We start from the raw sequence: 19,447 nt of genomic DNA, 5'->3' as shown, positions 1-19,447 counted from the left end.
ACATAATTTGGGGTCTGTGGTTCAAGGTTGGTTTAATAGATTACCTAGAAATTAAGAATATAATGAGAAAAATATCATACAAGTTTTTAGTAAAAACATTCAATACAAATGGCTATTCTAAACCATAGCTATTAACTTCAATATAGACTAAGTATCATGATTTTTTTTTTCTTGAACTCTCTTCATTTGAGGTCTAAATGCTCCTCTGTTCGGGTCATTATAAGACCAAGTTTTGTTACCCCTTGGTCTAGTTTGTACCTCCTGAATTATAGGCATCGCTCGAATGAGTGCATTCTGAAGATCTGATGGACGCATAGATTCGAGACGGGTATTTACTGGTGGATTTAAGCCCGCACAAAACTTGGACACCTGCTGTGTCATTTCCATCTGTGGTGCATACTTTAAAAGTGAGACGAATTTAGAGTAGTATGCGTCAAGAGTGAGTCCTAACTGTTTTAGCTCATAGAACTCATTCATTTTCTACGTGCAATATGCAGGTGGCAAGTATCTTCCCTGCATGGCTTTCTTCAGCTTCTCCCAGGTAACGGATCCTTCTGTAATTAACCCCAAGTCGAGATGGCGGAGAAAGATGGCAGAGAAATGAAGGAAAAAGCGAAAAAAAGATGGAAAATGAGCAAAGACATGCAGGGGCCTCTAAAGCTAAGCTGGGGAAAAAAGCACAATTTTAAATGAAAGGCGCCTCAAAAAGCTCTAAAAACTCTTGTAAAAGAGCGCCAAGCTCCCTCCGGTGCCAATTGTAAACCTTGATCCCTGCACCATTGTTTTCACCAAAGCCTGGCTTCACCGGTGAGCTTTAGCTTGGCGAGCATAGCTTGATTGGCGAGTGTAGTACCGGCTGCTTCGAAGTAATCCTCCATGGATTCAATCCAAATTTCAGCATCAGCCTAGATGAATCTGCCTCTTCCGTCAAACTCGGGTGGCTTGATCTGCTTGAGAAGGAACTTCTTCTCCTGGATCATAGCAGTACTTGATATAGGAGGTGAATTAGAAACCTGTACCTGGGGTTGTGCCTGAATAAAGGTTTTCTTAACGTTATTATATGATAATCGACATTAGCTTATATTACATCTTTAATTTAGCTATCTCGTAAACAATGTAGCTACTTAACTTTTTGTCAACTCTTATGCACAGCCAGACATTGATAAAAAGAAGTCTTTATTTGTATTTACATGGGCATAGCCCTTTCGAATACAACGTTTCATGTGAGGATAAGCCAATTGTTACATTTAGTTTGGGGAGAACAATGTTGTATTGCATTTATCTACAGGAACTGTGTAATAGTAGGGTTTTGGGTCATGGATATTCAGGAATCGATAAGTCATTGGAAGTTCAGGGTATCCTTTCCGTTGGAATCCATACTTCTCATGGCAGCCCAACACTTTAATCCTGTCGGCGGGGATTACACGAGTTACTTCCTCATATACATATGAGTTCATCTCAACCCTCCGACCTTGAATATGTAAAGTCGAATTTACGTGAGCTTCCACAAAAATGAACAGCTTCATGACTTTCAGGTCTTCCAACCACTTGATCCTCTTTAGGTTGGTCTATAGGTAAGCAAACCGGTGGGCGGCTATATAGTAGATTCTTGAAGCACCCGTCCATCTTCATTCCATGTACAAAGGTGATGGATTATAGATATGCTCCAGGATGTTCATCATCCCAATCCTTTGTCTATAAAGCGGAGAATGCATTGCAGTCATAAACATGACCCAAAATACCAAAAATTTGTTCCACGCTTCGTAATTCTGCAAGACAGCATTGAAGGTAAGGAAATGTTTGGACAGCAACAATTTCTTTACTTCATTTTATTGAGATCTCATAACAACAATTCCGTTGTTGGTCGGCTCTGATACCAACTATAACGTGTCCACTAGTATCATCCAGGACACGTCTTAGCAGTCCATCAGAAAGGATGTCTAGAAATCTCCGCCCGGCACTCCCATGGAATGTTACGGGATTTGCGATCTAGGTCTTCCCGCGTCTGCCACGTAGGAGAAGTATTGTGGCCGTTCCCACTTAGGATCGATCGGAATTAGGGTTTTTCTGATTGGTCATTACCTAACAGCAACAAGCGTCGGACCCAAGAGATTTACTTTTACACAGAAACGCCATGTCCAAAGCGGATTCATGCTGCACTTGGTTCAAGGAGAATGGGAAACGAGAGGGATGCAAAGCTCAACCTCTCTGCCATAAGGCATAGTCCCATTCCGTTCCCCTAAAACAACATAAATCGGTTAAGACATAACTCTAGGTCAATGCTTTTGTTGTTCTGTCTGTTGACGATCATCCCACTGTTCTTCAAGATTTGAGAAAAGTTCCCAGCCAACCGGGACCACCCACCCGTAGGACGGACCCATGGCCTATCCTCCGTACTTTCCTCGGTTTGTTTTAGTTAGGTAATTATCTAACATGTTAGTTGGACATATAACAATCAGCTTCTTTAATTAATCCATTAAGCACTGGTTCCTTCACATAATCTTATCACGTGACATAGAAAAACAATATCACACAAGTTCTTTGTTAATATATCATCATATTTATCTTTGAAATACAAGGATTTCCGCCCGTAGGCTTGTCCATAATCCACCCGAAGGCTATCCAATAATCCACAAGGATCACTATTCCAAGCTTCCGCTCGTAGACTAGTATGCGCGCCTCGAGATCCACTCCCGAGTCACGTTAGCCTCTTGTGCAGGACCCAGAAGGTGAGGGATTTATGGCCACAGCCCCCCCTGGCACCCAAGCGTCCTCCTACTCCAAGTAGAGCTCAATGAAGAGATCTCTCGCGGCGAGTTCGGTCCACGTTCCCGGCGCGAACAACAACCCCCTTGGTTAGGGTCAGGCAGGCAGTTGAGGGTAACTGAAGCTACCTCTCCCTTCAGGCCTTCAACCTGAAGTATAGATATTTATTGTAACGTGTCCACTAGAATCATCCAGGATACGTCTTAGCAGTCCATCGGAAAGGATGTCTAGAAAGCTCCGCACGATATTCCCATGGAATGTTACGGGACTTGCGATCTAGGTCTTCCCACGTCTGCCTCGTAGCGGAAGTATCATGGCCGTTCCCACTTAGGATCGACCTGAATTTGGGTTTTCCTGTTTGGTCATTAGCTAGCAGCAACTAGCGTCAGACCCGAGCGAACTACTTTACGCAGAAATGCCAGGTTCGAAGCAGATTCACGCTGCACTGGGTTCAAGGAGAATGGGAAACGAGAGGGATGCAAAACTCAACCTCTCTACCAATAGGCATAGTCCCATTCTGTAAATCGGGTAAGACGTAACTCTAGGTCATCGCTCTCATTATTCGTTTTGATAATGATGATCATCCCGCTGTTCTTCGAGATTTTTGAGAAAAGTTCCCGGCTAACCGGGACCACCCAACCGTAGGACGGACCCATGGCCCATCCTCCGCACTTTCCTCAGTTTGTTTTAGTTATTTAATTATCTAACACATTAATTTGACATATAGCAATCAGCTTCTTTAATTACTCCTGTTAAGCACTGGTTCCTTCACGTAATCTTATCACATGACATAGAAAAACAATATCAGCCAAATTCTTTATTATCATTTCATCATTTTATCTTTGAAATACAAGGAGTTCCGCCCGTAGGCTTGTCCATAATCTGCCCGAAGGCTATCCAGTAATCCGCTAGGGATCACTATTCCAAGCTTCTGCCCGTAGACTAGTATGCGGGCCTCGAGATCCAATCCCGAGTCACGTTAGCCTCTTGTGCAGGACCCGGAAGGCGAGGGATTTACAACCAGAGCCCCCCCTGGCACCCAAGCGTCCTCCTACTCCAGGTAGAGCTCAACGGAAAGACCTCTCGCGGCGGGTTCGGTCCACGTTCCCGGCGCGGTCAACAACCCCCTTGGTTAGGGTCAGGCAGGCAGTCGGGGGTAACTGAAGCTACCTCTCCCTTCAGGACTTCAACCTGAAGCATTAGATATCATTTCATCCTTTAGTTCTTTGAGCAAACAATGCAAACAGTGCTTTCTAAACTGTTACAAGCACAATCAATTCCAGTGGTCGTTTATTTGGCCAACTGTCAAGGAGTGAATCCTTCTTTCCGAATGCATCCAGCGTTCGATCCGGGATTAATTGCGACTTGGCAAGATCCCCAAGGGTTTATTTGTTCACCCTTTTGTCCTTGGGTTAGGGCCATACCCTGTTAACCCAACTTAATCAATACCTTAGGTTTTATTAACAGTAAATCCTAGCGACCATGTCGCTTAATTTATTGATTGATCATTTGCTTCCAAGCAAATACCTAACTTCCCTTTACTTGGCAATTTTTCCCCAAGACAGGTGATGTGACAGGATGACTACTCATTCTCTTGCAAGTTAAACTTGCGCAAGAACTTACCAACCTTATTTCAAGAAATGGCAAAACTCTCTTATGAACAAACAACAAGTCTATGCAACGTTGCAACTTATTGCACAAGTGTCGCATCTATTCCATGGGATCATTTCACCCATTGAACGGCGTTTTCTGGTATCGGAATTATCTTCAGACGAGAAGCAGGGTTTAGGGTGTCTTTTTACCCAACCCATTCCTAATTACACTAGACCGACAACGTTTGGTCCTAGGGGTTCCAACTCAATTCGAGTTTCATCATTTGAACGAGTGATCCTTAGGGTAGACACCCTAGATCGTTTCTTGCAAGCCCGTCCAATTGACTCAACATTTCGTGAATGTGGGTATGATCTTTGGGTTTGAGGGTTTTGACTTGGCAACAAGTGCAAAACTAGGTCGAATCCTTAACACGCTAAACCCTAGTTAGCACTTGGGATATTTATCATATCGACTGAATCATGCCTATATGAATCCCTTGTGGGTTAGGTGATTTAGACAATTCAATATACTTGTCTTGCGACAAGGATGAACCTTTCCTAGAGATAATAAACTAGATCTAAAGGAGAAAAATAGTTGCAACTACCACAATACATGTAAACATGCGATTCATTGCTTCTACGCATCACATAGTTCACAATAACTCTATCTTTCCTTGGTAAAGTAAAAATGCATGATAATCTGGATACTAACTTTCCTAGGACCTACTAGGACTTACATCAAATAATCATGCCTACATCCTTGTTATATACACTTTAGAATCTCATGCTTTGATAAACCATGCAACCTTTCCTAAATACGGCTCCTGATGAATGAAATTTTTGCATGACGACTATGCAACACGCAACTTTCTCCTAGCTACAATGAAGTTAATGAAGTTCATACAAAACTAAAGCTTGTGTTAACTTAATCCATTTTACATGCCACTTGCAAGTCCATAAGATCAATTTCGTGCTCTTCTATTTCTTTTCGGATAACATCTTATGGGTGTTAACTTTTCCTCATGAATCATTACAAGGAAGATGTTGCCTAAAAATGCAACATACGCTTAACCTTTCCATGTCTAGTCAACAGTGCACTTTAACAATTCCAACCTTATAATGATAGGCAACAGGTGTTCTAGGCTCGTCACTTTGAAAAGCATGACAAGGCAACATACTATTAAGGTCGTAAGATGGATAGACAATTTGCGTTTATAGCATTGAAAATACCAATTTTCCCAATTGCATTTAACTAGGCTAGGTGAATTTGAACATGCACGGGTGCTTCCTAATCCATGAAGTTATCATGCTTAATGCATTACTTTTGTATGGAATCACAATAGTAAAAACCTGGGTTTGTGGGCTCGGGGAGATGTCCACGTGAATGCTAGGAGAAGAACCTCCCGCAGGCGCGTCTTGCGACTTCTTGGGGGCCATCGTAGGCGTGATTACGGACTTCCGGTTTGCCTTTGCCCTTACACAATTATGGACTTCCGGTTAGCCTTTGCCCTACGTGATCCGTGAATCTCCTCAGCCTTGGTAAGCAGCCTCAAGATCTTGCCCTTCTCCTTCGTACACAAGAGATACCTTCACCGAACTTCGGATCTTTAAAAGGCCAGGGCTTGTGAGAATTGGGCTTAAGGGATTTGGGCTTATGGGATTTGAGCTTTGTTTGCGAAAATGGAGCTTTTATGGATGGAGCTGCGAAAATGGAGGCTTTACAAGGAGGTTTTTTTTTAAAACACCCGGGTGGGCCCACTGTGTGTATAAGGCCTTAAGCCTTGCCTTTAGAAGCTTCCAAAAGCTTCTAGGAAGGTTCTGCCTTCCCAGAAGACCACGAGGAGCCAAAGGAAATGATTGAGGGGAATTAAGAAAGGAAGGATGTCGTCAAATAGGGGGGTTGATTTTGTCAGGGAATTGGCGGCGGCCTGACGGCCTATGGCGGCCCAAGTGGGGATGCTGGCTGTCTAGCCTGGGCGGCGACCTCCACAGTATGGGCGGTAGATCACGGTCCTCCTCTTCTCTCCCTATCCGTGTCATGACAGCCCTTTGAGCAGCACGGCGTCGACCTCAGCTTCCTTCAGCCTTCTCACTCCAGGCCACGGCATTGACAGCAGCTTCCCTCTCTCTCTCCATGCAGCCTTCTTTTCCTCCTTCCCAGCACGACGATGGCAGCAGCTGTTTGTCCCCCCATCCTCCCTTCACACCTTAGAGGGTGTATTTATAGGACAAGGGGGGAAAGAGAAGAGCTCCACCACGTGGCCACTGCATGGCTTCCCCCCTCCTCATGCAGCCCCACCTCCACCAAGCCCATCCCCCCACACTCCCTTTCCTCCAGCCGTGCATCGGCTGGGGGAAAGGGATAAATATATTTAAAAAAATTGCTTTAATAATATCCATTTTGCCCCTCCCAAGAGGGTGTTTACGTGTGATTTGTGGATTTGAACCCTCGGGCTTGCTTTGCCAATGCGGAGGTCTCGATTTCTCGCGTGCAGGTCACAGATTATACTCTGGCAATTCCAATATGAAAGATAACCTTTGCACGAGGTTTACGCAGTGTGCGGGAAGTCAATATTCACGAGTGGGAATATTACATTTATTTAATTTGTAATTCATAAATCAAATAGTGCTCTAAAATCTCTAGCAAGCACAAAAACTTCCATTAACCGATCTTGTTGTTGGCAAACTCCTAAGGAATGTTTCTTTCCTTTCGAATGCATCAGCACTCGTTCCAGGGTGTCTTGCAACTTGGCAAGATCCCTTATATTTCTGGGTTAGGGCGTACCCTATTAACCCAACTTGGTCAACCCTAAAGTTCATTGGATACTTTAGTTTCTGGTTTTTAACCTTCCCTAATTAGAAGGATATCAAAGAATACATTCTTCTGCAAGATAACTTGCGTAAGGATCTGCCATCCTTGTTGAGGATATTTAACCTTTCTTCCTGTGAATCAATCACAAGACCATATGAATTTGTATTTGCTACGCAAGTCTTGCATCATAATATGCGATGAAACAATCCGTTTCAGTTTCTTTAAGCTGACGTTTGTCAGACCTAGGGTCTCCTTTTATTATTTTCTTTAAGAACCTCAGGGACAAACCTAGTTCTTTTACATTACGATTTATTGACCCTACAATCAGGGAAGGTGGGCAAGTATTTAAGGTATAAACATTTCTTGGATTTAAATCATTCCCAATGCATATTTCACAGCATAGGTATTTCTAAGTTTATATTAATTTGGTTAACTTTTAGAATGTAATATCGAGATCACCTCGGCACGACTTGTTATCTATGTGACGATTGATTTTTCAGTCCTAAACTTTATTGCTTCGAGGTTAGGTAAATTCAATTAATCTTCCTTTTTTTTCCTTGCGAACAAAACTCATGCCAAATAAACAATCTTTCCCTTGCTAAGATATGTAGTTAGCAATGATAACTTCCTAGAGTTTAAGCAACGTAAGAAACCTTTCATGAATGTCACCTTCTATGATGGTTCGTTGCAAAAAAAAGATTAGGGGTTAATGGTGCAAGATGCAGTTTTTATACCTTCAAGATTTAACCAAAATATACTACTATAGTGGGTGGATAATCTTGCTCGTAATTCGTTTTCAATGCATGATGCTATTTGAAGGAAAACTATGTTTTATACATTATCCATTTTGCATGTTCAATTAAACTAAATTCCTTATTCGTAAATAACTAGGACAAGATATATCTTATCCTTAACAATTCATCTTGCATGATTAAATTAAAACCGATATAAAACCAAGAAGGAAAAACCTGGTTTTGGGGTGAGATATCTACATGGATACCGGGAGATGACCCTCCCGTAGCTACTCCTTGGACTTTCTTAGGCGGCATCGCAGTTGTAATCCCTCGAACGTGAAAGTAGCTTTACACTCCTTTTCAGAATTCACCGTCGCTTCAATATTCCTCTTCTCTCTTTCGAGTCAAGGAATCGTTAAGGGATTTAACCACGAGAAAGGGGTAACAAGACCTTTAAGGTCTTAGCTTCTTCGGAGAGGGAAAGGTTTATAAAGCCTAAGAAGGCCCTATAGGGTATATACACGGAAAAAAGGTTATGAGTGTGTGTTGCTTCGCAACCATATGAACCTTGGGAGAACTTTGGGCTTGGGGTAAAAGGTATAGGAAGGGGGATTTTTAGAGAGGTTTTAGGACACGGAGTAGTAAAGGCTTTAGGGATTTAAACCCGGGTGAAAGGGAAAGGTGAAGGGTGAAGGCTTATAGCACGGGGAAAGAAAGGGGTATGTAAGGAAAAGGGGACACGAGGGTAAGGGCTTAGGGGGGGTGTGTTAAAAAAAAAAGGGAATATGAGGGGGGGTGCAACACAGGTTTCAAAGAAAACACAAGAAGGGACTTTACAAATTTAGGCAGCACGGGGGAGGGAAAAGGGTTTATGAGGCCAAGGGAAGTGGGGTTTAATGGGCCCACGGGAAGGGTTAAGGGTTTAAGACCGGGGGGGTGAAAGGATTCTAAGGGGATAGAACCGGGAGGGGGAGGTGAAAGGATTCTAAGGTATAGGAAGGGGGGCTTAAGGAGCCCCCCCTTGCTATGGGGGTCGGTCAGGAGCCACATGGGGGGGAAATCTTCCGATGGCATCCACAGGGGGATGAAAGTCTACAGGCGGCGACGAAGTGGCTATCCCTCCCTCCTTCTACAGATTTGCAGGGCGGCAGTGCAACATTCGGCAGCTATCCTTCCTTCTCCCTCGGCAGCAACACAAACAGGGCGATGTCTTCGTCCTCCTCTCTCACGGCCTCGATCAGGCAGCATACATCTTCTGTCCTTCCTCCTCCCTCCTCCCGTTAGCCTGCGGCCCTCCCTCATTTTATAGGGCAGGGGAGGGAATCGTCCCCCCTGACATGTCCATTTGCATGCTCATGGAGGCGAGCAAGTCCAGCGAGGAGCTTGCTGGCTCCTCTATCCCTTTCCCTCCTTTCAGCACGACGCGCTGCGGATAGGAGGATAAGGGAATAAAAATTTCCCCTTTGGTTAATTAATTTGATATATTACATTCTCTCCCCCTTAGAGGAATCGAGATGTCCTCATCTCGAGATAAACTGGGGATATTGATGGTTGAGAGTGCCTTCTTCTATCCAAGTGGCATCCTCTTTGGGATAATCTTTCCACTGGATGAGGCATTCTCTCAAGGTTCTGGATCTTAATTGTCTCTCCCTTACATCTAAGATCCTATCAAGACTTAGTTCAAGGACTCCTTGACTAGGCATTACAATTTGTTGGTCATCAAGTACATGGTTAGGGTTGGGTACATATTTTTTCAATAGGCTGATATGGAATACATTGTGAACCTTTAGGTTCTCAGGGAGTTGCAATCTATAAACATTGGGTCCTAGGCATTTGAGGATTTTGTATGGCCCACAATACCTTGGACTTAGCTTCTTGCAATCTCCTAGGGATAGAGAACTCTTTTTAGGGCATACGTGAATGAAAACCATGTCTCCTTCTTCGAAGACTCTTTCTTGACGCTTCAAATTTGCGTATGCCTTTTGTCTATAATTGGCCGCTTGTATGTCTTGTCTTATTGACTTTATTTGATCATCCATGTCTTCCAACATCTGTCTTGAAGCTTGAACCCTTAAGGTTGGATCTGAGAAGTTTAGGGGACTTTTGCAATCATGACCATATAATGCTTGAAAAGGGGTCATCTGAATGCTCTGCTGGTAAGAAGCATTGTATGCAAATTCAACCAATGGCAAGTATTGAATCCACCTCTTCGGCTCTTGATAGCAGTATGCCCTAAGCATATCCTCGATGACTTGATTTACTCGCTCTGTTTGGCCATCCGTTTGGGGGTGGTAGGTGGTGCTAAAATAGAGTTGAGTCCCAATAGCTTCAAAGATAGCCCCCCAGAAGTGTGATGTGAAGAGAGAATTTTGATCACTAATGATTCTTCTGGGTAAACCATGTAGTTTGAATATCTCCTTGATAAACAATCTTGCAATTTCGGAGGCTTTATAGTTTGTCTTTACTGGAATAAGGTATGCAACCTTGGTAAACATGTCAACCACAACCATGATGGAGTTGTATCCTCCCTGGACTTGGGGTAAGCCTACAACAAAATCCATACTGATGAATTCCCATTTCATTTGGGGAATGTCAAGCGGTTGCAGTTTCCCTAGCATCATGACATGTTTGGCTTTGATACGTTGGCAAGACAAACACTCAGTGACATATTTGAGAATGTCACCTTTGAGCCTCACCCAATGGTAGCTTTTCCTAACTCCATTAAGAGTCTTAGCGTAGCCAAGATGTCCTGCAAAAGTGGAATCATAAGCTTCCCACATTATCTTCTGCTTAAGTGACTGGCTTGCTGGTATACACAGTCTTGTTCTATAGTAGACAAGTCCATTATCAATGGAAAATTCCTGATACTTAGCTTGCAACTTTTGATTCTGCTCCTTGGTAGAGATCTCCTTTAGCATTGTTTGGTAGGCCAATTCATGGCATGTTTCTTCTCTAGCTAACTCAAGTATAGAATTGTTTGGCATAGATACTTTTGTAGCTAGAGATCTGGCCGTTGATGGATTCTGCAAGATTAGGGAATTTAGGAATGCCTTGTGACTAAGTGCATCGGCAACTACATTCTCTTTCCCTGGTCGGTACTTGATGGTACTTGATTTCAAAGTCATATTCCTCCAACACTTCAATCCACCGACGTTGCCTCATGTTGAGCTTGTTCTGGGTAAAGATCCATTTGAGACTCTTATGATCGGTTACTAGAGTAAACTTGTTACCTAACAGGTAGTGTCTCCAAAGCTTTAGGGCATGGATGACAGCTAGTAATTCCAGATCATGCGTAGCATAATTCTTTTCATGGTTCTTCAGTTTCCTTGAAGAGTATGCTACTAGATGACCTTCCTGCATAAGTACACACCCCAAGGCAAGAATGATAGCATCAGTTACTACCTCGAACTCCTTATTGAGGTCTGGAAGTTTTAGAATAGGTGCTAATACCAAACTTTGCTTCAATCTGTCGAAGCTATTTTGTTCGGGAGTTGACCATGCAATAGAAGTCTGCTTCTTCAGTAAATCCTTTAGAGGTGCTGCAATCAAAGCATAGTTTTTGATGAAGACCCTATGCCATCCTGTCAATCCAAGAAAGCTATGTATCTCTTTGACAGATACTAGTATTGGCCACTCAAGCACATCTCTGACCTTGGCTAGGTCTACTGATAATCCTTCTGATGATACTATGAATCCCAGATATTCAATCTGACGCTTGAAGAATGAACTTTTTTTCATTTTTGCATATAGCTTATGTGACCTCATTATCTCAAGGACAATCTGCAATTGAGGTTCATGATCTTCTTCCTGTTTAGAATAGACTAAAGTGCTATCGAAGAAGACAAGCACGAAATCATCAAGATATGGCCTAAAGATGTCCTGCATTAATCTATTGAAGGTGCAGGTGCATTTGTAAGCCTGAATGACATAACGAGGAACTCAAAGTGCCCATATCTTGTATTGAAGGCCGTCTTTGGGATATCTTCTTCCTTGATCCTTATCTGATAGTAACCTGACCTGAGATCAATCTTGGTGAAGATCTTTGCACCTTGAAGACGATCAAGAAGCTCATCTATTCTAGGAATAGGATACTTGTTCTTGACTGTTGATTGATTCAACCCTCGGTAATCAATACATAGTCGAAGTGTCCCATCTTTCTTTTTCTGGAATAGTACTGGAGCTCTCCACGGTGAATTGCTAGGCCGGATATAGCCCTCATCTAACAGTTGCTTGAGTTGTTCCTTTAGCTCAATTTCTTCTGGTATGGACATTCTATAAGGTCTTTTGGCAATTGGTGCAGCTCCAGGCACTAACCTAATCTCATGATCCACTTCTCTTTGAGGAGGAAGTTCAGTCAACTCTTCAGGGAATACGTCCGCGTATTCCTTTAGCCAAGAAGGTCCTTCATGAGACTCTTTCTTTTGATCTAACTTGTTGAGTTTGATCAAGTAAACAGGTAATCCTTTTCTGACTCCTTTTATGATCCGAGATACTTTGGCCAATTGGATTCTTGGCACTCCTGCCTCACCTTGAGTTGTGACTAATTCCCTTTCAGAGTTTCGAAAGGAAACTTGACACTTTCCACAGTGAATGTGGGCATCGTTGGGCCTAAGCCAATCCATTTCGAGTGGACACTCATGGATACCTAAATTCATGACTCTGAATTTAACCGAAGTCTTCTTTCCTCCCAGAAAGAATTCCACCTTAGCAGTTTGCCTGGTACAAGTTACCTCATGACCATTTGCCAATTCCACAAGCAAGGTAGATGCTTCTACTATGGCTATTCCTAATCTTTTTGCACATGCTGGTGAGATAAAGGAATGTGTACTGCCACAATCAATCAAGGTTTTGAAACCTTTACCTTGATAGTCTGACGGTGTTTGAATCACCGAGAACTGGCGATTTGGCCCTTTCTTGTGTAAAGCGGCATGGACTGTCGCTCTTTCGAATTCTGCTTCCATGGTCAGATCTTCCTCTTCTTCTTCTTCACCTCTTTGCCTATTGGAAATGCAGGCGGTTCTTCTTCCTCTTCCTCGAGTAGCGGCTCCTTGACCACGGCCTATTCCTTGGAAAGGTGCTTGGCGATGTCCTCCGCCGAGCTTGGGACATTGCCTCTTGAAGTGACTGGGCTCGTTGCAGTGGAAACAACAGAGGTTTCGGCCATTACTTTGAGTAGGAACAAAGTTGTTGACGTTATTCGTCCTTCCTTTCTTTCTTTGTCCCTGATTATGATCTTGAACTCTCTTCATTTGAGGTCTGAATGCTCCTCTGTTTGGGTCATTATAAGACCAAGTTTTGTTACCCCTTGCTCTAGTTTGTACCTCCTGAATTATAGGCGCCGCTCGAATGAGTGCATCTTGAAGATCTGATGGACACATAGATTCGAGATGGGTATTTACTGGTGGATTTAAGCCCGCACAAAACTTGGACACCTACTGTGTCATGTCCATCTATGGTGCATACTTTAAAAGTGAGACAAATTTAGAGTAGTATGCGTCAAGAGTGAGTCCTAACTGTTTTAGCTCATAGAACTTATTCATTTTCTACGTGCGATATGTAGGTGGAAAGTATCTTCCCTGCATGGCTTTCTTTAGCTTTTCCCAGGTAACAGATCCTTCTGTGATCCCTTGATCCCTGCACCATTGTTTCCACCAAAGCCTGGCTTCGCCGGTGAGCTTTAGCTTGGTGAGCATAGCCTGATTGGTGGGTGCAGTACCGACTGCTTCGAAGTAATCCTCCATGGATTCAATCCAAATTTCAGCATCAGCCTGGACGAATCTACCTCTCCCGTCAAACTCGGGTGGCTTGATCTGCTTGAGAAGGAACTTCTTCTCCTGGATCACAGCAGTACTTGATGTAGGAGGCGAATTAGAAACCTGTACCTGGGGTTGTGCCTGAATAAATGTTTTCTTAACGTTATTATACGATAATCGACATTAGCTTATATTACATCTTTAATTCAGCTATCTCATAAACAATGTAGCTACTTAACTTTTTGTCAACTCTTATGCACAACCAAACATTGATAAAAAGAAGTCTTTATTTGTATTTACATGGGCATAGCCCCTTCAAATACAACGTTTCATGTGATGATAAGCCAATTGTTACATTTAGTTTGGGGAGAACAACGTTGTATTGCATTTATCTACAGGAATTGTGTAATAGTAGGGTTTTGGGTCATGGATCTTCAGGAATCGATAAGTCATTGGAAGTTCAGAATATCCTTTACGTTGGAATCCATACTTCTCATGGCGGCCCAACACTTCGGCGGGGATTACACGAGTTACTTCCTCATATACATATGAGTTCATCTCAACCCTCCGACCTTGAATACGTAAAGTCGAATTTACGTGAGCTTCCACAAAAACGAACAGCTTCACGACTTTCAGGTCTTCCAACCACTTGATCCTCTTTAGGTTGGTCTGTAGGTAAGCAAACCGGTGGGTGGCTATATAGTAGATTCCTGAAGCACCCGTCCATCTTCGTTCCATGTACAAAGGTGATGGATTATAGATATGCTCCAGGATGTTCATCATCCCAATCCTTTGTCTATAAAGCGGAGAATGCATTGCAGTCATAAACATGACCCGAAATACCAAAAATTTGTTCCACGCTTCCTAATTCTGCAAGATAGCATTGAAGGTAAGGAAATGTTTGGACAACAACAATTTCTTTACTTCATTTTATTGAGATCTCATAACAACAATTCCATTGTTGGTCGGCTCTGATACCAACTATAATGTGTCTTCTAGTATCATCCAGGACACGTCTTAGCAGTCCATCGGAAAGGATGTCTAGAAAGCTCCGCCCGGCACTCCCATGGAATGTTACGGGATTTGCGATCTAGGTCTTCCCGTGTCTGCCAAGTAGCGAAAGTATTCTGGCCGTTCCCACTTAGGATTGTTTGGAATTAGGGTTTTCCTGATTGGTCATTACCTAATAGCAACTAGCGTCGGACCCAAGAGAACTACTTTTACACAGAAACGCCAGGTTGAAAGCGAATTCACGCTGCACTTGGTTCAAGGAGAATGGGAAATGAGAGGGATGCAAAGCTCAACCTCTCTGCCATAAGGCATAGTCCCATTCCGTTCCCCTAAAACATCATAAATCGGTTAAGACATAACTCTAGGTCAACGCTTTTGTTCTTCGTGTCCTTTGACAATCATCCTGCTGTTCTTCAAGATTTGAGAAAATTTCCCGACCAACCGGGACCACCCAACCGTAGGACGGACCCATGGCCCATCCTCCGTTCTTTCCTCAGTTTGTTTTAGTTAGGTAATTATCTAACACGTTAGTTGGACATATAACAATCAACTTCTTTAATTAATCCGTTAAGCACTGGTTCCTTCACATAATCTTATCATGTGACATAGAAAAACAATATCAGACAAGTTCTTTGTTAATACATCATCATATTTATCTTTGAAATACAAGGATTTCCGCCCGTAGGCTTGTCCATAATCCACCCGAAGGCTATCCAATAATCCACAGGGATCACTATTCCAAGCTTCCGCTCGTAGACTAGTATGCGGGCCTCGAGATCCAATCCCGAGTCAGGTTAGCCTCTTGTGCAGGACCCAGAAGGCGAGGGATTTATGGCCACAGCCCCCCCTGGCACCCAAGCGTCCTCCTACTCCAAGTAGAGCTCAATGGAGAGATCTTTCGCGGCGGATTCGGTCCATGTTCCTGGTGCGGACAACAACCCCTTGGTTAGGGTCAGGCAAGCAGTCGGGGGTAACTGAAGCTACCTCTCCCCTCAGGCCTTCGACCTGAAGTATAGATATTTATTTAATTTGTAATTCATAAATCAAATAGTGCTCTAAAATCTCTAGCAAGCACAAAAACTTCCATTAACTGATCTTGTTGTTGGCAAACTGCTAAGGAATGATTCTTTCCTTCGAATGCATCAGCACTTGTTCCAGGGTGTCTTGCAACTTGGCAAGATCCCTTATATTCTAGGTTAGGGCGTACCCTATTAACCCAACTTGGTCAACCCTAAAGTTCATTGGATACTTTAGTTTCCGGTTTTTAACCTTCCTTAATTAGAAGGATATCAAAGAATACATCCTTCTGTAAGATAACTTGCGTAAGGATCCGCCAACCTTGTTGAGGATATTTAACCTTTCTTCCTGTGAATCAATCACAAGACCATATGAATTTGTATTTGCTGTGCAAGTCCTGCATCATAATATGCGATGAAACAATCCGTTTTAGTTTCTTTAAGCTGATGTTTGTCAGACCTAGGGTCTCCTTTTATTATTTTCTTTAAGAACCTCAGGGACAAACCCTAGTTCTTTGTAATATTTCGCGTTAAAAAAATAAATTGGTTTAATGGAAATTTTTTAATTCCCCCCTTATCCCTCCAGCCGACTGACGAGCTGGAGGGGGAGGGGAATAGAAGGAGCTATTAAGCTCCTTAGTGGAGCCTTATGGAGGGAGGGGGAACATGCATGATGACACACCGGGAGGAAAGATCCCCCTCCCCTCCACTATTTAAATGAGGGGGGGGCCGCTGGAAAAAGGAGAGACTGAAGCCGCTGAAGGACGAAGAAGACAACACTACCATGAATGTGGAGGGTGGTTGTAAAGAGAAGAGTGCCGCCACAACATCGTGCTGAGAGAGAGAGAGGGCCTAAGGGAAGGAGAAGCCGAATGACATAGCGCGTGTGCTGGGAGGATCCGCCACAATTTTTCAGCCACCTGGACATCACCGTCGACGAACGATTCTGAAACCCCTCCCCTCCACCCCCCACGTGCCTTCGTAAAGCTTCTAGAAGACCCTTGGAAGCTTCCAAGGGCCCTTCTTAAGCCCCCTTTCCCCCAAACAAAGGTTTTTCCCCAAAAGGGCCTTTCTCCCCCCCATGTTTTAAATTTCCCCTAGGCCCCTTTTTTTTCCCCCTGGAATTTCCTCCCTTGGGGTTCCATAAGGCTCTTGTTTCCCCCCCTAGTTTTAATCCCCATAAGGCCCTTGTTTTCTTTCCCCCCCCCCCCCCCCCCCCCCCCCGGGTTTGAATCCCCCCCCTAAGCCCTTGTTTCTTTTCCCCCCTCTTAGCTCTTTAGACTATTCAAGTCACACCCATAGGCCTACTTTGTCCTTAGGCTACCTTGCAGACTTTCATTCTCTTGCATTAATTCCTTCATTCACTTTTTAGATCTTTTTGTGCATGTGCTCTCTTAGTTGAGCTTTGTGTTCTTAGTTTTATCAAACAAGCCGGTGTCCACACACTCCCATGTCCTAAAAATCCAATTCATCATCATGGCCTCGTATGATATCCCGTAGGGGAAAAGTAGCCGTGAGAGAAAAGATAGGGAGGGAAGGTAGAGGGAGTGAAGGAGAAAGAGTGGGAAAAAGATAAAAGAAAGGGAAGGAAGGAGAATAAGTGCTTTCTACGAATAAGTGCTTTCTATTCTGTCTACCCCAAGTCAAAATCCTACAAGGGTTCCGTGGTTGCAAAAACTACACTCCCCCATAAACTTTTTTTGGATCCAAAGAGACGGTGGAATTCCAGACGAAAGAGAAAAAGGCTATCTCACATTCGAACTACGATGCCGCCGAAGAAAGTCCAAGGTGTAGCTACGGAAGGGTCAGCCCCCGGTATCCATGTGGATATCTCACCCCAAAACCAGGTTTTTTTCTTCTTGGCGTTAATTCGGTTTTAAGTCGATCATGCAAAGAAAAATTGTTAAGAATAGGATATATTTGTTCGAGTTATTTGTAACGAAGGAGTTTAGCTTATGAATGACAATGTATAGAACTTAGCTTTCTTCAAATTGCATCAAGCATTATAAATTACGAGCAAGATTAACCATTTACTATAGTAGTATATTTTAGTTAAAATCCTAAGGTGTAGAAATTATATCTTGCACCATTAGTCTTATTCCTTTCGCAACGAATCGTTGTAAATGGTTAAATTCATGAAAGGTTTCTTTCGTTGCTCAAATTACTAGGAAATTATCTTGAATATTTGCACATCTTAGCAAGGCAAGTGTTGTTAGTTGGCATGAGCTCATCTTTAAGAAAAAATGGAAGTTAAATGTTAGGAATTAACAAGTATAAAAATTAGATATACGAACTCATTTGGAAAGAAAATGTAATGGGGGATTGCTGGATGACACTCTATTAACACTTTTCCCTTGCTATTTGAGGACTTGGGGACTAATAAAGTGTATATACACCAATTTCACAGCTAGGCCTTTTTGTCCCAAGGAGTATTGTCGCTCTTTGTATCACCTTGGCATTATGCTATATGCCAAATTAAACTGTATTGATTGGAAAAGTAAATTGTCACAAGGATAGTAAAACCGTGACAAGACGATTAATATTACCTTCCAAAAGATAAGTGAACTAATCTAAACATAGAAACATTCATACCCTAAACACTTGACTACTTTCCTTACCGTAGGGACAAAAAAATTCATAAAGATAAGAAACTAGGGTTTGTCCCTAAGGTTCTTAAAAGAAGAAACCCTAGGCCTGACATAGGTCAGCTTAAAGAATCTAAACAGATTATTCCATCGCAGGACTTGCACAACATGTATGAAATCATTTAGTCTTGTGATTGATTCACAAGGAGAAAGGGAAAAAAACCCTCATCAAGGACAGCAGATCCTTACGCAAGTTATCTTGCAAAAAGACGTATTTTTGGATATCCTTCTAAATAGGGAAAGTTGTAAACTGGAAACTAGCATATCTAAAGCACTTTAGGGTTAACCAAGTTGGGTATGCCCTAACACCGGAATGTAAAAGAATCTTGCCAATTTACAAGACACCTTGGGAACGAGTGCTGATACACTCAAAAAAAGGAAAGAACACTTCCTTAGCAGTTTGCCAAACAACTCGGTTGATTAACGGAAATGATTGTGCTTGCTAGAGATTTTAGAGCTCTGTTTGAATTATGAATTACAAATTAAATGAGTACTTATACTTCAGATTAAAGGCCTGAAGGGAGAGGCAGCTTCAGTTACCCCCGACTGCCTGCCTAACCCCAACCAAGGGGGTTGTTGACCGCGCCGGGAACGTGGACCGAACCCGCCGCGAGAGGTCTTTCCATTGAGTTCTATTTGGAGCAGGAGGACGCTTGGGTGCCAGGGGGGGCTCTGGCCGTAAATCCCTTGCCTGTCGGGTCCTGCACAAGAGGCTAACGTGACTCGGGATTGGATCTTGAGGCCCGCATACTAGTTGACGGGCGGAAGCTTGGAATAGTGATCCCTAGAGATTACTAGATAGCCTTCGGGCAGATTATGGACAAGCCTACGGGCAGAACTCCTTGTATTTCAAAGATAAAATGATGAAATGTTAAAGAACTTGCTTGATATTATTTTTCTATGTCACGTGATAAGATTACGTGAAAGAACCAGTGCTTAAAGTGATTAATTAAAGAAGCTGACTATTATATGTCAAATTAATGTGTTAGATAATTACATAACTAAAACAAACCGAGGAAGGTGCAGAGGATGGACCATGGGCCCGTTCTATGGTTGGGTAGTCCCGGTTAGCCGGGAACTTTTCTCAAAAATCTCGAAGAATAGCGGAATGATCATCA

Source organism: Lygodium microphyllum, chromosome 28 (genome assembly GCF_053477565.2).
Source record: "Lygodium microphyllum isolate KBCC chromosome 28, Lygodium_microphyllum_v1.1.10, whole genome shotgun sequence".
In the NCBI taxonomy this organism is placed as follows: domain Eukaryota; kingdom Viridiplantae; phylum Streptophyta; class Polypodiopsida; order Schizaeales; family Lygodiaceae; genus Lygodium; species Lygodium microphyllum.
The sequence above is the reverse complement of the archived record's forward strand: the minus strand, read 5'-3'. Positions refer to the sequence as shown.